Source organism: Acinonyx jubatus, chromosome E4 (assembly GCF_027475565.1).
Source record: "Acinonyx jubatus isolate Ajub_Pintada_27869175 chromosome E4, VMU_Ajub_asm_v1.0, whole genome shotgun sequence".
NCBI lineage: Eukaryota > Metazoa > Chordata > Mammalia > Carnivora > Felidae > Acinonyx > Acinonyx jubatus.
In genome coordinates, this window is record NC_069395.1 from 27593413 (window position 1) to 27615591 (window position 22179).

The 22179-nt window shown below is 49.9% G+C and overlaps 1 protein-coding gene and 1 non-coding gene across 2 annotated transcripts in view; one reads left to right on the plus strand and one right to left on the minus strand.

Moving 5' to 3' along the window:
- Positions 1-22179, plus strand: part of SYT2 (synaptotagmin 2) — a 104861-nt gene that overhangs the window by 3276 nt on the left and 79406 nt on the right. The gene's annotated exons all lie outside the window — the stretch shown is intronic.
- On the minus strand, positions 9587-9693 carry LOC113604009 (U6 spliceosomal RNA). The gene has a single exon (XR_003425825.1). It is a non-coding gene; the product is annotated as a U6 spliceosomal RNA (small nuclear RNA).

The window sequence follows — 22179 nt, forward strand, 5'->3', positions numbered from 1 at the left end:
TGCCCCTGAGCCTCAGTTTCTACATTCATTCAACTGTTAGCTTTTGAGAGTCTACTCTGTGCCAGGGGTATGTTAGGCACTGGAGATTCAGTTGGGAACAAAACAGACCTGGTTTCTGCCCTCATGGCACTTACAGTGGAGTGAATGACACACAGAATTAAACAGACGTATAATTCATCACAATTGCAACAGCTGTTAGGAGGACATACAGGGTGGTTCAAGACCGTGCAGTGGAGTGACGTGACCAGGTCTGGAAGGTTTCATCTGTAAATCAGAGGTAATAATACCCCACAGGGTAGTAAGCATTCAATAAATGATAACAATTAATATGGCCCACTGGACAGATACAACCCTAAATTCTGTACCTGAATAATCATCATACATGCAACAAGTTGATTATTCTTCCTCCACTAGGTCAGAGAAGCCAGTCCTAGGTTCTCATGAGAACGGGGAGTCTGTGATGGATAGTATAGTTTAGTGAAATGTCAAGTCATAGAGCCAGTATAGTGACTCTAGCCAGATTGCCTGGGTCCCTCCTGCTTTTGTCACTCATCCTGACTTTGGGCAAGTTAACCGAATTCTGCTTTTCAGTCTGCCCATCTGTAGAGTGGAGATAAAATTCCTACCTATGACATAGGTTGTATTTGGTGAGGATTAAATGAATTAATTCCTGTCAAGGGTTTAAAACAGCGCCTACCACATGGTCAAGGCCATGTAAGTGTTTTCCATCATTATGATGTCACCTACGGGCCCTCCTAGCCCTTTCGCTGCCCACAGACAAGACTCTTCCTTGGGTTTCCCCACTGGAGGGAACGCTTTCCACCTCTGTTAATCTTAAAAACTCAAAGGAATGAGCTGCTATAACTTCTTCTGTGGCCATTCCAGCATTTCTTCCCTCTGACTTTCAGGCAGTTTTTTATGCCTGACAAAGCCGTATTTTGTCAAAGCTTCATTTCTGGGAAGGACTTGTCTCAGCAGTACTTCCTTTTCATCCCTGGAACTGATAGTTCAGGGTAGTAGCCAGAGTGATGGGTATATTTGGATCTGGGCCCAGAGGGACCTGACCACTCATTGCAAGTTGGCTGCAGGGAGCACCTGGCTGCCAGCCCCTCTTCTCCCCCCAACCCCCAACACAAAGAAGTCTCAGCTTCAGGAAGGGGTCTAAAATTAAACATCAGGAAGGATGCCCCAAATACATGGTATGCAAGAGAGGTTCTAAAAGCTTCCTCCCTGGATAATTTCCAGACTAGGACAGACTTCCCCACCTGTCTGGTCTAGAGACCATATGACTGAATGCCAGGGATGGGGAGGTTGAATTCTTAGGGAAGTAGGCTATGAGTTGCTCATTCTGTTATAATAGTCACTGAAACTCAGAGGGTTTGGTGCCACCAGGCAGCTCCCAAATTGGGGGTCAGGAACAAGAAACAAAGAGGACAGCCCTGCTGTCATAAAGTCAGAAGAGGCCCTTGTTTGACCATTTCGTCCAGGGCCTCAGGATTTCAGCGTTTGCTATAGGCAGCACTCACCAGCAGGTGTAAGAAATGGCATAGCCAGAATGTACCGACTGGGCACCAAGCAACACTGCCGTCACTCACCGAGCCTGCTTCTTTTTCCAGCTCCCCCCTTCAGTTTCCCTTTCTGTAATGAAGCTTTTCTGTCTCTCATCACTGCAGGCCTTAGTACCACAGAGGCCTCGCAGCAGCCATCACGGTCCCCTTTTATAATAAAGAGGCAAAGGCCCGGAGAAGTTATGTGACCGATTTAAAATCTTGCACCATCAAGAGGTAAGAGCAAGGTCTCGAACCCAGATCGTAGACTTTGGGGGTCTTTCCAGGCCACTGTGGCTAATTGGTCAAAGCTTCTCCTCAGTGAGCCTCCCCTCCCCAGTTCCCTCTCACCAGCTCTGTCTTGAGTGTGGAACTGGCCAACATGGTCAGGGGTCCTCAGTGTCATCAGTGCTTTGAGTATAAGCAGGGAACCAGTAATTAAAATCAGGTAGCAGACTTTTACAAAATCAGGCAGTGATCCTTTGGAGAAATGGAATCAGCTCTCCCTCTCTGGTGTTGGGTTTCCTTGGGACTTGCCGTAAGGGCTCGGGCATCTTCAGGAGCACCTGCTCCGAAGCAAGGAGGAAAGAACCATCGTGGGTGGAGCAGAGCAAATGATGGGGCACTTGGGGAATCTGCCCCCAGCCTCAGACAGCCTTGTCTGAATGGGGTGCTGGCATAATTGGCACCCAAAGCCTCTGCAAGTTCCCATTTTGGTAGAGTTTTCTTCCGAAGCCCAGCAAGACATAGGCTTGTGTACATGTGTGCGTGTCTAGTTGGTATCTGACTGCTTCTCTTCTTCAGAGAGTCCAGGGTTGAGAAGTCAAGACCCCCATGGACTTAGAGCCCAGCACTCAACCCTCGCATAGAGGGGCAACTGGAGTCCAAGCACTGTCTGAGCCAGAGCACATTGTTCCTGATTTCCTCCTCTCCTCCTTTTCCTTCCACTTCCAATTCAGATGGACTCAGCACCTGTTCTGTAAGAAGCACAAGGGATTAAAAAGGGAGGTCAGAAGAACCACATATCTTCCATTGGCCTGGGAGCTCCCCAAAGTCAGAGCATGGGGCTCCTCCTCTACTGGGTCCCCCCACTTTACACCTAGAGTGGAGCTCTGTTGCCAGGGTCATTTGTGATGGCTGGGTGCACGGTGACTGGGCTCCCAGAGCTCCCCAGCCCCAGGATAGCTGCCTGGCCAGGACCAGATTTCCCTCAGCCCTTGGGGCCTTCTTCACTTCCTCCCTCTGCAAAGAAACCGAGAAACCCAAGGGGTTCATCACTGGACGGTCTGGGACTAGGGTAGGGCAGTAGCTGAGCAGCGAGTCAGGGAGGCTCCCCTGAGGCATTTGTGAGGACCAGGTGCCTCTGGGTGGGACAAGGAGTCCTCAGGCCATGGAGACCCCTGGCAGGGCTTCCCATAACTGGGTTGATGCCGAAACTCTGGAATTTAGCGATTAGAGAACATTGCAGTTGGAGGTGACATTCACCCATTACAATTATTCCATACTTACTGTTGAATGTAACTGTGAGCTTGGCAGTAGGGAGCCGGGAAAACTGAAAAGAATGGAGGAATGGGACAAGGGGGCCTCTTAGCTGGAGGATGGGGGTGGGGCGGGGAGAAACTTAACCCTTTCCATGCCAGGCCGACTGAGGAGATGACCTGGAGGGGAGACGAAGTGGGGTCGAGGCCCAACAGCCCACTGCAGATGCAGGAGGTGACTGCAGCCAAATCAAGGAGGCTCACCCCTGCTTTCTACATGATCCTTTAGCATCTTGTTCCCCAAAGTGATTGGGGAAGAAGCTTTTATGCTATTTACAGAAAGGAATTCCTCTCTGATGTCTAACCTTAGCTTCTCCTGCTTTAGCCCAACTTCATATCCCCTGACTCCTCCTTGGAGAGGAGGAGACCCTGACAGGTGGCATGAGGGTGTTCTGGGGAGAGGGCATGGGCTACCGGTGGTAGAGGTCCCCGAGCACCGTCTTTGTCTCTCATCTGCTGTGTTTATTTGGAGAAAAGCATGCTTAGTAAACACATACCCCTTTATCCCTATCCTCCTTGGGGCTGCTTGGCTCTCCATTTTCATTGTTAGCCATGGATCCCTTATTGTGCCAACTGACATGGATCAAAGTCACAGGCCCAATGAGGGGGGTCTGAGATTAGATGCCAGAACCTTTGGGTTCCTGTGTTCCACCCTGTCTGAGGAATGTATAGAGGATGAACAAGAGGCTAGTGGTTAAGTGCTCTGAGATCCTGGGGAAGCAGACCTGGGGGCTGAAATCCAGCCTCACCACTAGGAGCCAAGGAAAACTAGAAGTAAACCCCAGGAAACACAGGGTGGCTGCGGCTGGGATTGGGGTTAGCAGGAAACTTGGAGTTAATTGAGGGGAGGTAAGAGGGCTCCCTCTCCCAGTTTGACTCTCCCATGAGGAGGAAAAGGCATCACTTTAATAAGGCTGCCCTGGTTCCAGATCAATCCTGGCATTGCAGGAGGCAAATGGGGGAAGCACAACGGAGAAATTGGATTAGCTCTTTGATGCTGAGAACTGCACTGAGGCAGGGGAGAAGCGAAGGCTGAGCCTGCGATTGTTAGCTCAGCCCCCCAGGGTCAAGGGCTTCCCAGGGAGACCCCGGCCCCCAGCTCCTGCTGGTGGAAGAGTAGCAGAGGTACCCAGGGGTAACAGACAGTAACAGAGCCAGATCGTCACCCCTGCAGAGGCTGGGAGGTGTCCTCAGCTTTCCCCGGGGATAAAGACGGTGAGCCCCCAAGGCATGGGAAGGAGAGGTGAGGGGGGAGGCGGAGAGAAGATGCCCAACACCCCCTGGGTCCATGGCCCACAGTTGCGTGTTCTGCAGGGCATAACCGAAACGGCATGTGTGTGGCAGGGAGTCATATAGCCTAGGTTTAGGTCACACCTGCCACGTTCTGCCTGTGTCTGGGCAAGTTCCTTAAACTGTCTGAGTTTCAGGGTTCTCATCTGAAAATGGAGACAGTAACACACAAGGGATATGGCCCATGGGAAGATTACACGAGATGTCCTAGAACAGCCGTTCTCAAAGTGATCTGTGGACCCCTGGGAGCCCCCAAGAATTGTTCAGGGGGAGCCATAACGTCCAAACTCTTTTCAGAATAACCCTAAGGTGGTTTGCCGTTTTTAATGTGTTGGCAGTGATGGTCCTAAAGCAATGGGTTGAACTGCTCGTACCTCAGTGTGGATCAAGGTCGGGCACCAAACCGTTCTAACCAATGGATTCTTCTGCATCGCACAACTGCTAAATAAATAAATAGATAAATAAATGCCAGTTCCACTTAAGACTTCCTTTAATGAAGTAGCAAAGATTATAAATTTTTATTAAATCTTCACTCTTGAGTGCACGTCTTTTTAATGTTCTTTGTGAAGAAATGAGAAGGGTGCAGAAAGCCCCTCTCGTTGGAGAGCTTGTGATATTTCACCTCCTTTGTAGATGAAAACAGTGAGTCTCAGAAAGGTGAAGTGAATGTCCCCAAGGTCACACTGCTAGTGGGCAGCAGAGTCCACATCCAGACTCTGTCCCCAGTGCCACAGTCCCCCAGGCTGCACAACTGTGGACGGGGGTGGGGGGCGGTCAGGCTGGACTGTGATAGATGCCTGCACAGGCAGCTATTCACAGTCCTCTATGTAGAACTGGTCGTGCTGGTAGCGTCTGGGCACTCGTTCTGTCCACACAGCTCTGGGGGTGCAGAGGAAACCCGGATCTCAGTCCCTCCCAGAAGTAAAATCTCACAAATGAGGACTGGCAGTGCTTCCCTATCTTGTGTAGGGGACTTAAAGCCCCTATTGGACAGGCCCTCCAAGGACCACCTGGTGGGAAGGAAAATCAGTCCTTAACAGGAACCCCTAAGAGTGAGGAAGTTCTTTGTGTCTAGCCATATTCTTCCTGCTGTTCTGAGTACCCGTTTCCTCTTATAATTCATCCTTCGCTGCCTCCTGCCAGGTGAGTCTGGGGCTCCATGTATACAGTCCGGCAGCCACAGAGAAGCTGCGAGCTGGGAGCAGAGTTACGGGCTCTGTCTTCCTGGACAACTGTCTGTTGTAATTAAGAGTTAGCACCCTGATCTTAGAGGCCAGGAGGTAACTGCTTCTCCCTCAGGAAGAACAGGCAGCCTTCATTGTCTCTTCCGTGGCTTTTGTGGCTTGGGCACTGAGAGAATGTGGCTGGTTCATCCTGGGAGGACAAGTGGAGGGCAGGGCAGGGAGACTCTGGAGGACAGTGGAATAGCTACCTTCAGACGAGGTCAGGTGTCTGCACATGTACATCTGGCCCAACAGGGAACACTCGTCTCTCAGCTCTTCAGCAGCCACATGGCTGGGTAATTGATTATCCTGGCACATAGCTCCTTTCCCGGCTCAGCCATCCTGTGCTGCCCATCATAGACCAGGAATGGGGAAAGATTGAGACATAGTAAAAGATGGAAGCCTCCCTGATGAGAGGGTCACCTGAGCAGTTTGTCCTTTCCTGGACATTGAGACCCTGGACACTGTCCTATGGGGTCATTGAGCTAAAGCAGGATTGGGTCCCTGATTCTCCACTCTCACAGTCCCATGAATGTATTTTTCTCCCTCTGGCTCTTCCTCTCTACCCAGGAGATGTATTGGAAACCGACCCTGGGCTTGGCGGCCAGTGGGCAGGGACAACTCGACAGTAAATTTGGAAGTTCACAGACACAGGATAGGGCAGCCTCCATAGGGCAAGTTGGCACCCCCAGGACTCTCAGTTTGGGACACAGAGCTCTGGCCTTTAGCAAGCTAGGCAGATTCCCAAAACAGCCCCTCCCAGGGTCCATCCCATCACCCTACTTTCAGAGAGCATTTCTTGCTTGTCTCTTGTCTGGGGATTGTGACACCCCAGAGCACTTGGCTCAGAGGAGGGAAGATTCACAACTTCACATAAACACACAGATGCAAACCTACCACACATACACACAGCTCTTGGCAGGTTGCCTGTGGGCAGTGGGGCCTCCCTCTCACATTCCTTGGAAATTGAGAATGAAATTGGATCTGAGACCAATCTTCAGGTTGGAGAAGACTTCTCCAGCTGACATGTGGTCTCTCTTTCCCACCACATGCCACTTCCCTTCTTGGCTCAGAAGTGCTCTGGGCAGGGTCCTAGGCTGGGGTCTGGCTTGGGGGCATGGCCGCTGTGTGGTCTCCTTGCAGACTTTGGACCCATGGTTTCTCCTATAACTATTGCTGCCTTTCCAGGCCCTGTGACAGCTGCCATCTGTGATTAGGAGCTAATGCAGGTGAAGCCTGCTTGGCTGTGACTGTTAGCTTAGACCTTTCTGGAGGCAGCATTGATGGGGGACTGTGGTGCTCAGAAGCAGGAGACTTGGTGGAAGGTGAATGAGACAGTGTGTCTGGGGCCAGGGATTGGGGCACCTGTCACCGCCCTAGTGACAGAAGTGATGTGGGGGAGGTGGGGGCGGGGAGAGAGATAGATAAGAGAGCATATAGACTCATTAAATACTTTCACTAATGACTTCAGGTGAAGGGCTCACCTAAAGCAAAGGGCTGCTTCAAGTGTACGTACCCCATAGTGATAAGACTCTTTTCTATGCCCCAATTCTCTAGAGAAGGAAAAGTTGTGACATTGCCTCCCTCAGTGTTAGAGCCAGGGCAAGAAGCTGGGACCCCTAGCATTGCAGGGGTTACATAGGTCACTCCTCCACAGGCTCCCATTCATTCATTTATTCATTCACTCATTTGTGCAACAGCCATTCATGTGCAAGGCTGCAGTGGTGATAAAGACAGGGCAGACACAGTTCCTGCCCTCATGACCTTTATAGCCTGAGGGAAGAAAGACACTGAAGACAAGAAACACACAATTGATTATTGAATTACAATTATGATAATTGATGTGAGGTAAAAAAGAACTCAACGCTCCTAGAGTTTATAATGGGGGCATCTAGCAGGGTGGGAATAGTGGGTATGTGGCCACCATGATTCATGAACTGTGGAGGAGCCATAGGCACTCCTGGGCCTTCTCTTGGGACTTCAGCTCACTCCCTGGCATTGCCAGGGAGCTGGGAGGCAGGCTCTGCGTTGTGGAGGGCAAAAGAGAGTCTAACTCTGCCTCTAATTCCCCTGGTGACCCTGAGTTTGTCATTTTTCTCTCTTTGTATTTGTTCATTCCTCTGTAAAGTGAAGATATTTGACTAGAAATCCCTGCAGTCCCTTCTTAGGGTCCCAGAAAAGCATTAGAGGTTTTCAAAGGCCAAACTATAGTTCTTCCTCTGCAGACTGAGAAAGGAATTCAGGAACAGGGATGAGACAGCTCCTTGGCTACTGATTCCAGCGATCAGCAGAGAGACAGAGAACAAGCCCAGAGCCAGGGGACCATGGTTCTTTGACATCACAAATGGAGGAGTGAGCATGACAGGTGTGTCCCCAGAGTGGTTGGAATCAGGGATGGAGATATAAGAGGAGAAGGTCTCTGTCATTTCACCAAGGTTAGGACTAGAGCAAGGGTTGGAAACTGAAGCAAGCAGGGTTTAGTAAGTTCGACATTAGGCAGCACTTTCTTGCTGGTTGCACTGAGACATGGTAGGCAATCAAGGGGATGAAGAGAGAGTGTCAGAGAGATGTTCCAGAACAGCAGGGAAAAAGCTTTTCTGAGGGAGTGTTTGTGTGGAGGTGGAGGCAGGAGTAGATAGATGACCTTACGAGGTCTCTCCCTCAGACGAGTCCATGGATCTTTTCTTCCGTTGCCACTGATGTCAGCACTGTCTGGATGTCTGTGAGAGGAAGATGTCAGGTCTTCTTGGAAATGAGTTTTTGAGCATAAACTATCCCCAGTTCACATCTCTCAATGACACATGTGGCTAACTGCAATTGTCACACTCAATCAAATCGAGCCCAATTACACCTTTGCTCTCTTGTCCTGCTGTAATATAAATATGGCTTCTGAGAAGTGTATTAGTTGCTGGCAATATGAGGCTGGGTTTGGGGGCTAAGGAAAGCTAGGTGCTTCATGTTTCAGACCCAGAAACAAGGACTGGAGATGAGCTCCTTGAGGGCATGGGATTGGCCTTCTCAGAGGACCCTGAGGTAGTCCTGTCTCTAAAAACAGGAGATGGATCAGATGCCATCTCCAGGATTCTTTGTGTCCTTGGGCTTTTTTGTTGTTATTACCCATGGTCACAGGCTCTCCATGTGTATGTAGGTAGGGGGAGTATTGCAGTCATCCATGTGTCTGCCTGCAGATTACAAAAGGTCCAATGAAACCCTGCCCCCCACTCCCAGTGAGGAAGATGCTTTGCATCTTTAATGATTCATGATGTCAGAAAGGCAATCTAGAATATGAAGGATTTCAGGTAGATACAAAGAGGAATTTCTGAACAGTAAATGTGGTTAGACACTGTGAGAGAAGAGCAAACAGATGGTGAGATCTCCAAAGAGAAGACAGTCTCTGTGGTGCCTGTGGCTCAGTTGGTTAAGCATCTGACTCTTGATTTTGGCTCACGTCCTGATCTCGGTTCATGGGGCTGAGCCCCATGTCGGGTTCTATGTTGACAGTGTGCAGCTTGCTTGGGATTCTCTCTCTCTGTCCCTCCCCCACTCTCTAAGTAAATAAATAAATAACCATTAAAAAAAAGAAAGTCTGGGACAGGGTAGATATTTATAAAGGATAGATTGACCACCAAGATTCTCTCTATCCCAGGGTTTATGAGTGTGGATATAGACATGCTGGAAAGAGTTGACTGTGTGCACAGTTGTTATAGTTGACTTGTATTCAATGAGTGCATCACAGCATGGGAGGAAAAGAGGAAGAGGAGGAGTAGGGTGGGGAGGAGGAAGAGGAACAGAGTAATGCTGGACATAATAGGGCTTGGGAGAGTGAAAGTCTCTTCTTTATCAGTGTTAGGATGACATCTCTGAGGTGAGGGATGGTGTGTGTGTGTGTGTGTGTGTGTGTGTGTGTGTGTGTGTGAGAGTGTGAACTCAGCATCAGGAGACTTCCCTTATGAGAGTCAAACCTGTAGCAGAGTATACAGATGTCTGCTACCATGTGGGCTGTCCATGGAATTTGCATGTCATTCTTGTGCAGGGGCCATGCTAATCTTCTCTGTATCATTCCCATTTTAGTATATGTGCTGCCAAAGTGAGCACACGGGCTGTCCATTTAAATTCAGGGTGCTGTGCATCCCTTGCTAAAACAGCTTCTTTGTTTTGTTTTAAGTAGGCTCTGTGTCCAATGCTGGGCTTCAACTCATGACTCCTGAGATCAAGAGTTGCATGCTCTACTGACTGAACCAGCCAGGTGCCCCTAAAACAGCTCCTTGTATGTGATCCATTCACACATGCTGAACATTTGCTTTGCCACCAAGCCACTATCACTCAGCCTCAATACTGAAGAGAGTAAAAATCTAGGGATCTTGTGAAGAACACGGCTTCCAGATTTTTTCAGTATGGACTCCAGTTTGGGGCTCAGGCTAGACTCAACTCCTTTTTAACACAATCCTGACAGTGCTTTTTTAATTACACACACACACACACACCCACACACACACATATATCCCTCCCTCCCCCACTTGACTCCAAGAACCACAGAAGGATCACAGTCATAATTCTGGACTTTGGAGGTATGACCTTGAAAAATCCTGATGCCCAGCCTCCAGGCTTATGGCAGAACCTTTCAAAATCACCCCACATCTTCTAAAGATTCTCCTATTAATCCACATAGTCTCCAAATTTCTCTTGGCCTTCCCTTTGGTGACTTCCTTCTTAGAAAGTTTCCCCATGGAAACTTTGAAGCTGACCAGTATAGTCATGTTTTGTTTTGTTTTTTTTTCTCACTTTTAGCTTCTCTGAAACGACCTGTATCTCAGTGTCTTAAAATCAGGGGGCCATACCCTGTTCAAGGGTAGGGATAGTACACTGCCCCCTTTCCCACGCTCATATGCCTATTTATGCCCTTAGAATTAGTCTCTGACTCCTTCATGTAAATGGTCTCCTGGATTATATTATCAACTTCCTCCCAAATCCCCCATAACACCTTTACAATGCTAGAGGCATGTCAACAATGCTCTTGGCTGCTTGAGAGGGGAGTTTCAGCACCACGGACAGAGCACTGCACTTGTGCGCGCTCTCTCTCCAGACTGGATTGTCACAGGCTAAGTCCTGACTTTCCAATTTTGGAGATAGAGGCTGGGATGAGAAGATAATTGGTGTTGTGAAGAATTGTTATCACTTTTTATTGACTGCAAGACCCTGGCCAAGCCACCTCTTCTTCCTGAATCCCACTTTTTACTCTATAAAATGAGAGGAATGAATTCCAAATATGCTACGAGCCTGACTGTCTATAATCATCTTTCACAAGAGGTCTTTAAAAGTAGCTTTGACACATATGACCTAGGTTAGGGGAGGTCCAGTTTAGCTTGTAGGTTATAGGAATACATGACCTCGGGTCTTGGAATCCACTGAGTCTCCCAAACTCAGTGACTGGCATCTCCCTCCACCTTGCTGAAATGTTTAGCACAGGGGCATCTTCCCTGTAATATTTGTTATTCCAGATACCTCATTGCCCACTCCACTCATAGGCAAAATCTTTCCTGGGTTGGTGGGAAGGGAGGGCTTTTGTGGCATGGTGCAGTCTGTTCAGTCTGTTACATGAAACTTAACTGAAGATAGATAGAGTACTGCCATGAAGCTGGAGCTGATTAGGCATCCCTGGAGGGGAGGGGCTATGTAGGAATGAGAGTGAAGAATCTAGTCTTCTCTGCACTGGCAGGTCAGCAGGGTGTTAGAACTGAGCCCCTCCCTCACTTGTGGGAGCTGCAGTGGGAGTTCTTCTTACAACAGGAGGAATGGCTGCATAGATTGGCATGGGGCCCAGTGTGGGGGTAGGGTGGGCAGAGACTGGAGGCTCTTCAGAGCCCTGAGGGCTGGGGGAGTCTGCCTGTGATGGTGGGAGAGAAGATAGAGTGCCAGACCATGGCTGTGTCCTTATGTGCCTGTAGTAGGGCTACACCACCTTTTCAGCCTCTTGGTTCATCTGAATGGGGTCAGTCCTTTTCTTGCAGGCCCCAGAAAATCCTGCAGACAAAAGAAGCTCTTCTTTTCTATTCTCCAGTTCCTTCGTTTCTCATCTTCCCCACTTATATATTGACCACTGTATACTTGACCACCATATATTTCACTAAACTGATAATCCGAACACTCCTTGTTTCCCTGTCCAGGGCACTTAGCATCAGGGAGAATGTGTAACGATCATCCTTTGGGTGATGAGAGAAGCAACTCAGGCTCTACTTACTGGGTGGAATCACTTGAAACTCTCCATAACTTACCTTACACAAAAGGGAAATTCCAGACAATATTCAGGTTACCTCCTATCTCTTCTTTGGGTTCTTCTCCCTTTAGAGATGTCAAGTGCCTACCGGCTGTTCTGTGCTACCCAGTCCTCGCCACTCTTCCAGGCCTGCTAATCTCATCTCCCTTCCCCTAGCCCTGAAAACAGTGCGGTATGTCTTATTCTGCAGCCCCAGGCACAGATTCAAACTGCTCCTCTGCTGAACATGGCACTCCTCCCAACAAAAAGGCATCTGCATGTTGAATAGGCAGTGATGCCTACCCAGAAAAGGCTGGATAAATAACGATGGGATTCCAGGCATGGTGAAGGCTGTTTGAGGAACATATTTAAGGCACTGCTTTCCTGTGTCATTTTTAACACTGGGTGGTTCACTGCCTGCCTTACCAGTGGACAAAACCAGTTCTTGGGAGTGGAGTTGGAGTCAGAGATAGAACAAGTCTCTTGCTTGGCAGAGAAGACTGGTGTTTGCATGTGTGGGTACAATATTCTTGTTGGGGGAGGGAGAATTGGGGGCTAACACTCCGCTAACACCAAGAGTACCCATTGCTCAGGTCCAAGTCCTGAAAACCATTGCCCAAACAGGGAGGTGGTTTGGGGGTGCAAGGCCAGCCTGGAGGAGCAAACTGGGTCCCATAGTCTTAACTGCAGTAAGCCCAAGGCTTTGGTCTTAAAGAGAATTGATTCTACTTCTCATCTCCTACCAGACCCAGAGAGCACAAGATACATGGAGACTAATTTTGACCCACTGTTAGGAAGACAGTTCTTTTTAAAAAAAAAAAATATTTATTTTATTTTTTGAGAGAAACTATGAGTGGGGGGGGGGGAGAGAGAGAGAGAGAGAGAGAGGGAGAGAGAATCTTAAGCAGACTCCACGCTAAGTGTGGAGCCTGACGTGGGGCTCAGTCCCATGACACTGGGATCATGATCTGAGCTGAAATCAAGAGTCAGATGCTCAGCAAACTGAACTATCCAGACACCCCAACACCCTTCAAATAGAGCAAGAATTGGTCTGTTTTGGGTGTAAACCTAGTGTCTCCATTGGTGCCTGGCACGTGGAAGATACTCAGTAAATATTTATGGAATGAATGTTGAAGGATTAGAACTGTCCAAACACTCAGTGGCTTTTCTCAGGAGACACAAGCACCTTGTCCTTAGGTACATTTCAGCAGAGGCCAGGGGCCATTTACCTGTTATGTTGCTGGAGGGGCTCCTGTCACACTGATGGCTTGGTCTTGAGGGTCTTTTCTCTTCAACTCTGAGAGTCCATGATTCTGTGATTTCTTTTGAAGGAAGGAGACCTTCAGAATGGGGCCAGAGCTGGCCTGGCAGTAGGAGTCTTTATAAGGGACACATACCCGGTACCTTTGGTCCAGCCACCTCTGTGGCATCAACCTGCTGCCAAATATGCTTGTTGAACTTGATAAAGAGAGTGTGTCTATTTCTTATTTCTTGGAAATCCTTACTGTGAGGCTCATGCATTGCAGTCTCAGCTTGGCCTGTGACTTGCTGGCCATCTGTTCAGTGGGATGATACCCATCTGACTACCCGTGCATACTTTTCAGAGGTGGGTCCTCAGTAGGACCCTAGGTGGGCAGGGGGATGGGAGAGATTTCTGGTTGCCTTCGATGGGGAGTGGAGGTAGAGTGGGTGTGGGTCCCAGCTCCAGCTGCTCCCATGCTGTGTCCCTGGTGCTGGCCCTGATGAGGATGAATAATTGATGGTGACTAATGGATCATTGCTCCTGTATGAAATATTCAGCAGGGACCATGGCAGGTTTGTGTAATCAGATGTTTCATGCTGCCCTCCTGGTAGGTGTGGGGCTCCTGGGTTTCCCTGACTCTCAGAATCATGGGTGTGGGGGCACTTCCCCAAGGAGGAGTGAGTTTTGTGCAGAGGGTCCTGTGGGGCAACCTTCTCAGGGTGTACTTTTACAGGGGAGGGGGCAGAGGCCCATAGTCCTTTATTCTGGACTTGCCTGCTTTATGGGGTGGCTACACTGTCCAACATTCAGAATGTTGGTGAATGACAGAGAGGATAGTTTGGGGTAAACAAAGGTGCAACATGCAGCCCCTGGGATATCTGAGAGGGCTTGGTGGGATGCTGATGGTGGATGGAGGATGGGGGGGGGAAGCCCTCCCCTCCCACAATGCTCCCTGCCTCTTGGGTACTGAAGACAACCCTGTAGAATGGCCCTATTATGCAGATGAGTGAGAATGCTCCAAGGGGTTAAATGATTTGCCTAAGACTGTACAGCTCTGGGGTTGTGGAGCTGGGCCCCTCCCACAATGCCTCTCCTTAGAGGTGTGTCTTCAGGGACAAGTCTCTTGGCCCTTTCTCCCTGTCCCAAAGCCACCTTGTTCCCTCCTCCCCTTCCCCACTGACCATGTGGGGAATGATGTCATGGGGATCCCGGGATAGAATTACAGCCACAAGCAGCTGTGCCAAGAAGGCTGGCTGGTCCCCAATGGGGGATGGGATGATGGGAGTGACTGTGTGTGGGTGTGTGTGTGTGTGTGTGTGTGTGTGTGTGTGTTGGGGAAGTGCCCCTTCTGATCAGCTCAGTAGGGAGGAGAGTAAGCCCCTTGAGTATACCAGGAATTCAGGGAGGAGAATGGCCAGATTTGCAATGGGGGCCTGGTCCCATGGTGCGGCTGAAGGGAGTGCCTTCCCATGCTGAGCCTCAGCCACCCTATCAGTGGGTGGTGGCCTTCCTGGAGCTGCTCCCAGGAGCACTGAACCTTCTGTGAAGCTCCAGACCCCAAATAGAACCTCCAAATTCTGGCTCCCATTTGATCTTCCTCCTTTCCCATGTCTCCCATCCCCACCAGAAGCTGGACGAGGGGCCACCTGAGGACACGGCTGTAAGATGAACAGCCTAACTCAGCCCGTGCTCCTGAGTTCTGAAAGACCCCGAGGACAGAGATGGGGCCAGTGCCTCTGGCCACCCGTTTCCAAGTCTCACAGGCTCCTCCCCCATCAGGAAGTTCTTCCGGCTTCTAGTCCCATGCCCTCCTGCCGCAACCAAGTGGATCCTCTTGTTCTTTGGGTCTGCAGTTTTCTCCCTCCAAGGTCTCATGTAACATCACAGGCGTGGGAGATGGATGAGTAATGCTCGCTTAACAGAGGGGAGAACGCAATTCAGGATTTTGGGGTTAGAGCCAAATCCCTCTGTAGCTATCTCTCATTTCCAACCTGACACATTTCTCCGCTCGATACCTGGGCGCTGTCCAGGAGGCCAAATCAGAACATCTAGCAGGACTATTCCCTGCCTCATGTAGACCCTTGACTGTGTCCTCCCATGGGCACAGCTCAGAGCGTTATAATGACAGGATCATCCTTGCTAAGGAATGAGGGAAAACCTCAGTGGGCTTTTACCACATCCCTTCATTTCACCCTTCTGACACTAGGGGTGGAGGACAAGGAGTGAGGTCACTATGGCAGATTGCGTTTGCCCATTTTACGGTTGGGGAAAGTGAAACTCAGCTTGCCAGAGTTCACACTGCGGTGGGAGTATGAAAGCGTATTTGGTGTTCCGCTCTGAAATCCAGCCCCTGGGTACAGGGAACGCCAGTGACCAGGAAGCCAGGCTCTTGCCTGCAAGAAAGTTATCTCTGTTTTCTTGGCCTCTGCTGCAGGAGGGGCCCTGGTTGACCAGATGGGCTGCAGCATGGAGTAGGCCCACGCTGCCATCTGGGGCACTGTCCCTATTCCATTAATATGCCCTCAGAACTGTGATGGCTGGAAAGACTATTCTTGCTTCTTTTAGCTTCAGTTCAGTGTTAGGTGCAAAGGACTTGGCAAATAGGAAGGCGCAGGGGAGGAGAAGGAGAGCTTTCACCCTCAGGTTCCCAGAGGGAAATATTAATGGTGCAGAAGAGGATCTATTCTTTTAAAAAAGAAACAAACAAGGCTGTTTCTCATAGAAAACAGCTCCCCTCCTTGTCAGAGCCACATGTGCCTTTGGAGTTACCATCACAGGGTTCCCTCTCTAGTGCCCAGTCGAGAGGAGACCCCCACTCACAGAGTTCCCTTCTCTACTGAGTTTTCAAGCTCAGCTGAAGGTCTACAACATGCCCAGGCCAGGGCTAGTCTTGGCAGAGCCAAGGGTTCCTCTCTGCCTGTGGGCGACGTGGTAGAGATTCAAACTAAATTCCCATGGGGGGTGAAGGAAATGACAGGAGACAGCAACACAAACCTGTCACACAGATGGGGGCACTCAGCGTCTGGTGGCTGGAAGCTACGCAATACAGCCTTTTGGAGTTTAAGACAAGGGAACCAAAGGCTGCACTGTTGGGGGCCTGAGGACCTCCCAGAGGAGGACACTTCCATTGGAAACACACCTCACTGGAGTCTTTGAGAGTTCTCACTCATTCATTTGGCAAGCATTTTCCTGAGTACCCACCAAGGGCCAGGCGCTCTGCTGCGTGCTGGGGATACAAAGATGCTTAGTGATGACACACCCCCTGCCCTCCATGGGCTTACAGTCCAAGCACACAAACAAGTAATCTCAGTATAGGAAGGCAAGTGCTAAGATAAAATTATAGGGTACAGTGGGATAAGAGAGGAAGCTGTCAGTTCTGCTGAAGGGACTCAGGGAGGACTTCATAAAGGAGAAGCCTGAGCTGGTGCTAGAAGAAACATCGGGCATTTTCCAGATGGACAAAGGGAAGATCGTCATTTCAAGCAGAGGGAATCACAAGAACGGAGACTTGGAGGTGGGAAGTATCCTGGAGGGACTTGAAGGGCTGGGGAGGAGGGCAAAAATACTGGGAGGCGGGCAGGGAGAAATGAGGCTGGAGGGGAACAGGAAGCAGCCACCCTCAGAAAGGCTGTGAATGCTCAGTGGGAAGGATGCAGGTGAGAGAGAAGATGTGCACTCCAGGATCTCACTCTGGCAGGGCACAAGGGATGGCTTGGAGAGCGTGACAAGAGACAGGAAGCTTGGGACCCCTGGGTGGCTCAGTCGGCTAAGGGTCGGACTCTTGATTTCAGCTCAGGTTATGATCTCTTGGTTCTTGGGCTTAAGTCCCAAGTCTGCACTGACACTGCGGAGCCTGCTTGGGATTCTCTCCCTGTGCCTCAACGCTGCTTGCGCACTCTCTCAAATTAAATGAAGAAACTTAGAGAGACAGGAAGCTAGGGTTGGGGACTTGTTAGGAATGGTGGCCTTACAGGGTGGTGGACGAAGGGACTGGTTGGAGCAGGAGCCATCTCTGCCTGCCCACGCCCAGCAGAGCATAGGGAATGGGTGTCAGGGTAACTTGTCCTTGGCTCCTTTGGGAACCTGGAAGTGTGAGGCCCCTGCCCCAGACCATGCCTTTGCTTTCTCAGGCCAGCAGAGTCAGAGGCATCAGGACTCCACCTTCAAGGAAGAAAGAGAGAAGTTGCGGCCTGTTTTCCTTGCGACCCTATCTGTCTGTCCAAAGTAGGGGTGACAAAGAGAAGACAGGTTAAAGCAGGAAGGCAACAGGGAACAGCTGTGGACCACAGCACTAATGAAGGCCAGGGTCAGGACCCCTGGGCCGATCCCCTCTCTGGTGGATGTGCCTGGCCCTGCCCCAGGGGGCCTCTGGCACTTACCCCCAGGAGGGCGAGACCTTGTGCACCTGTGTGCCCCATGCGTGGACCCCACGGGACTGTTTCCCAGTGATCTCATTCCCTCGCCTCACTTGCGGGGAACATGCCTGCTAGCAGTGTGAGCCTGTTTCCCTAGCTAATGGAGCTGGGGAAATGTGCATTCATTTTTCCCCTGAGCTGTGACAGGCAATAGGAAATTTGCCCTGAAATATTCATCAGTGTGGATTGAAATAAAACACTCAGTGTATTTTGCAACAGAGCATTAACAAGGAATAATGTGGGGATCTCACCCGGATACCAGCTTCGGAGGGTACATTTCCCCCAGACTTTCCTCTCTGTCCCTCCTGAGCATCCCTTTGTGTGTGGGGGGTGGGTTGACAGGGAGAGATATATGGGAAAGGAGCCGTGGAGGGTCAAGGACTGCAAAGTGCCAGTGGTATCGGGAGACCTGAAACCTTGTATTTCTAGAATGATGGTGAGTTTAGAAATACAGAAGAAAGAATGAGTATGTTTCAAGCTCTGGATACCTGGGCCTGAATAATTAAATTGATTCTCTGCATTGCTGGTGGAATTCATGTTGGTGTGAGCAATGCGGTGTTAGGATGGGGACCTGGAATGGAGAGTGGGCACTGGTGCAGACCGGGTTTTTCTCCGCACACCCCACTTCTATTTCTCATAACCTGTAAACAGACTGTACCCAGCCAGCCAGGTGAATGGGAAATGGCTCTATTTTAGTTTATTTTACTCCTTAGGAGGTAAAAGTACTGTTTGTTCAGGCAGTTACTTCCTCAGCAGGTGAGTTTGCCAGGAGAGGGCTGGATTCCCAGAGCTTGATTCTGCCAAGGGCTCGGTCTCCCTCCCAAGGTGGGACGCCCCCAGGATGCTGCTCCCTTCCCAGCCTCTGTGGCCTTCTCTTCACGCTGCTGCCCTCATCCTTTCCAGGCTGGTGTCCTGACAGGGCTGGGCTCCTGGTCACTCCCCAACCCCCGCCCCCAGCCCACTGCTACATTAATGTTCCTAACATACCTTTTGAGTATATCCCTGCCAGCCCCACTCCCACTCAAATGCTGTTTCCCGGAGGGTGTCGAGGTGCCAGAGGGAGGGCTTGGGTGTCAATGCCAGGAGCAGGTGAGCTGGTTAGAGGTGGGGCAGCCGGGATGGAGAGCTTTGTCAGGACATCATAGCTCGGGGACAGAGGATCGGCTCTGCAACATGTCAAGAAATATGTTAAGTTCAGGAGGGGCCAGAGGAAGGTTTCACTACCAACCGAGACCCATTACATCAGGGGGCAAGGGGTAAGTAGGAGTGGGGACACTCAGGGGCAAATTCCTGTGGACAGGGTTCTGCATATACTGTCTTTTTTTTTTTTTCAATGTTTATTTATTTTTGGGACAGAGAGAGACAGAGCATGAACGGGAGAGGGGCAGAGAGAGAGGGAGACACAGAATCGGAAACAGGCTCCAGGCTCCAAGCCATCAGCCCAGAGCCTGACGCGGGGCTCGAACTCACGGACCGCGAGATCGTGACCTGGCTGAAGTCGGACGCTTAACCGACTGCGCCACCCAGGCGCCCCTACATATGCTCTCTTTTTAAAAACCATTGACTGAAATATAAACAGAGAAAAGTGCACAAATCGTAAGTGTATAGTTGGATGAAATTCACAAAGTGAACACACTTGTGTTACCTGTAGCCGGATGAAGAGAGAGACAGAACATCGCCAGAACCCCTGAGGGAGAAGGAGAAACGCCTCATTTCCCCAGCCGTGGCTTCGAGAACTAGTCTTCAAACTAGAATAATACTTTTCAGAATGCATTCACTTGTGACTGTCTTCTTCCACTTCACGTTGCTTGTGACATTAGCCGGGTCGTTATCTGTACCTGGAGATTGTTTCCTCTCATTGCTGTGTCACACTCCATTATGACAACGTACCTCCATTTATTTGTCCATTCTATCATTAATGACATTTTGATAGTCTTTAGTCTGGGGCTGCAATGAATAGGCTGCTGTGAACTTACTTCTGTATGCCTCCTGATAAACACATTCTCTTGCTGAGTCATCGGGCCCGTGTGTGTTTTTGTTTTGTCATCGAAGGCTATGCATTTTCCAAAATGCTCTTGCCAATTTGCACTCCCACCAGCGGTGACGGCGGATCGCTGTTCCTCCGTGTTGCCAACACTTAGTACTTTCTGTCTTTTTATTTTAGCCAGTCTGGTGGGCGTTTATGGTGTCTCCTTTTGATTCCAATGTACATGTCCCTGATGCCTGAAAAAGATGAGCTTCTTTCCGTGTACTTGTTGGCCACTTGGATATCCTTTTTTAAAGTTACTACTTAAGTTTTCACTCATTTTCCTCCCGGGTTGTCTGCCTTTTTTTGTTGATTTTTGGGCATTGTGTCCACCTCTGAAGGCCCAGGCCCTGGTCCTTCACTTGTGCTTTTCTTCTGAAAGCAGAAGAGCTGGGGTGGTTTGGGAAACCAGGGTCTGGCTGGTTAATTGCATATTCCCTGTTTTCCCTCGTCATTTACCTGTGGGATTAAGTTTGTTGTTCGGCTAGTGTCCATGCTTAGCCCCACATCAGCTCTCTGGCTTTATCTCTCACTCCTCCTACCCTCAGAAACCCTGGTGGGGTCAGACTGGACCACACCCCAGCCCCAGTTCTCTGCTTCCCACCTCCGTGCCAGCGCTCAGGCACGATCTTCACCTGGAATGCTTTCTAGGAGCCTTTGAGGTATTCAAATCCATGTGCTTCCCCAACCCCATTCAAGGTTGAAATGCGATCCCCCCTCTTCTCTGATGCCTTTTCCAGCAGCAAGCAGCTCACCTCAGTCCCTTCCTCCTTGACGCTTGGCTTTTCATGTCTGTTTGCCTCCTTTGGCAATTAATTATATTCTGTCTTGTGATACCTCTTCTTTTTTAAAAATTTTATTTTTAATTTTTAAGAATTTAGATCCAAATTAGCATATAGTGCAACAATGATTTCAGGAGTTGATTCCTTAGGGCCCCTTACCCATTTAGCCCATCCCCCCTCCCACAACCCCTCCAGTGACCCTCAGTTTGTTCTCCATATTTATGAGTCTCTTCTGTTTTGTCCCCCTCCCTGTTTTTAGATTATTTTTGTTTCCCTTCCTTTATGTTCATCTGTTTGGTATCTTAAAGTTCTCGTATGAGTGAAGTCATATGATATTGGTCTTTCTCTGACTAATTTCGCTTAGCATAATACCCCTAGTTCCAGCCACGTAGCTGCACATGGCAAGATTTCATTCTTTTTGATTGCCAAGTAATACTCCATTGTATATATATATACCACATCTTCTTTATCCATTCATCCATCGATGGACATTTGGGCTCTTTCCATACTTTGGCTATTGTGGATAGTGCTACTATAAACATGGGGGTGCATGTGTCCCTTCGAAACAGCACACCTGTGTCCCGTGGATAAATATGCCTAGTAGTGCAGTTGCTGGGTCATAGGGCCGTTCTATTTTTAGTTTTTTGAGGACCCTCCATACTGTTTTCCAGAGTGGCTGCACCAGCTTGCATTGCCACCAACAATGCAAAAGAGATCCTCTTTCTTCGCATCCTCGCCAACATCAGTTGTTGCCTGACTTGTTCATGTTGGCCATTCTGACAGGTGTCAGGTGGTATCTCATTGTGGTTTTGATTTGTATTTCCCTGATGATGAGTGATGTTGAGATACCTCTTCTTATCTTGCGTTATTTTGTGGTTTAGCTTTTTGTGTGTTTAGGCCCAATCTCCCTGAGGTGGTGGTGGCTCTGTGTTTCCCTCAGTGCCTGGCACACTGTGGGTGCTTATTTGAGCCAGGAAAGGGGAGGGGACAGTCAGAAGTCAGGTCACAGGGTGACCTGGTCATGCTCCCTTTACCTTCTCTGCCTGCCCACATGTCCCATCGCTCAGTCAACCAACACGCCTTTTCTATGCCTCTGCTAGGTGCCGGCCCTGTGCTGGAGGCTGGATAGAGACGTAGCAGTGAGTAATATCTACCATGCTCACTGGGGAGACAAGACAGGGGCCCCAGAGCTGCGGAGGGGTGTTAGAGACATGTGGGTGGGGTGATTCTGGGTGGAGTGGTCTGAAGAGACCAGATTGAGAGGCCTGAGGTCACTGCCAGGCTGCCCCACATCCTCATTAGGGGGGACTATGATCAGAAGGCTCCACAGTTGACTGGTTGATGGGGGAGCTGATGAGGTCCCTGTCCCAGATCTGATCCCCACCAAGGCTCACAACTGCTCCCAAGAAAGCAGCGTCACTCCCCTGTGCTTCATGCACCCCACTTCCCTCCTCACACGGGAGGCTGTGCTAGGAGATGGGACTTCATCATTTCCTGCCAGTTCAGGGTGCTTATTAGTGCTGCAGCTGGGGTCGGGGGGAGAAGGCGGGAAGAGGGATAGCTCATTGTCACACATTCCCCACTGCTGGGAGCGGTCATCAAAGCAGCTATAAGAGGCCCTGCCATCCCCTCCCTTTACCCCCAAGACAGCCTCAAAGACCACAGAATGGCTCTGCCGCCCCTGCTACCCCGATTCAGGAGGGCGGCCCGTTCTGCTCCCATCTGAGCCCCTGGAAGGGGAGTGGAGGGGGAGCATCCGAGGCCGTTGCCCTTGTGGCTGAAGATCCTACTCTGGTCTGAAGGCTTTTCTCAGCCCTGGAGACTGCCGGGCTTTCAGTGGGACCTCTTAGAGATTTCACTTA